This window comes from Mirounga leonina, unplaced genomic scaffold (assembly GCF_011800145.1).
Source record: "Mirounga leonina isolate KUSES-001 unplaced genomic scaffold, KU_Mleo_1.0 Mir_129, whole genome shotgun sequence".
Classification (NCBI taxonomy): domain Eukaryota; kingdom Metazoa; phylum Chordata; class Mammalia; order Carnivora; family Phocidae; genus Mirounga; species Mirounga leonina.
Window position 1 is genome coordinate 78,266,169 of NW_023270323.1, and position 203 is coordinate 78,266,371.

Below are 203 nucleotides of genomic sequence, written 5' to 3' on the forward strand. Positions count from 1 at the left end.
TCCTGTGTCCACCTGCCACCCCGGGGTTGTGTCCTGCCTCCCCTCCCAGCTGTGGCCCAACAGGAGGGAGGAAGGGGGGAGGAGGGAGGAGGAGGGAAGGAGGGAGGAGGACAGAGGGAGAAGGGAGGAGGGAAAGAGGGAAGGAGAGAGGAGGACAGAGGGAGAAGGGAGGAGGATGGAGGGAGAAGGGAAGAGGGAAGGAG

At 64.5% G+C, this 203-nt stretch overlaps 1 protein-coding gene across 20 annotated transcripts in view; it reads right to left on the reverse strand.

Moving 5' to 3' along the window:
* Positions 1-203, reverse strand: part of ABLIM2 (actin binding LIM protein family member 2) — a 144,720-nt gene that overhangs the window by 95,738 nt on the left and 48,779 nt on the right. The gene's annotated exons all lie outside the window — the stretch shown is intronic.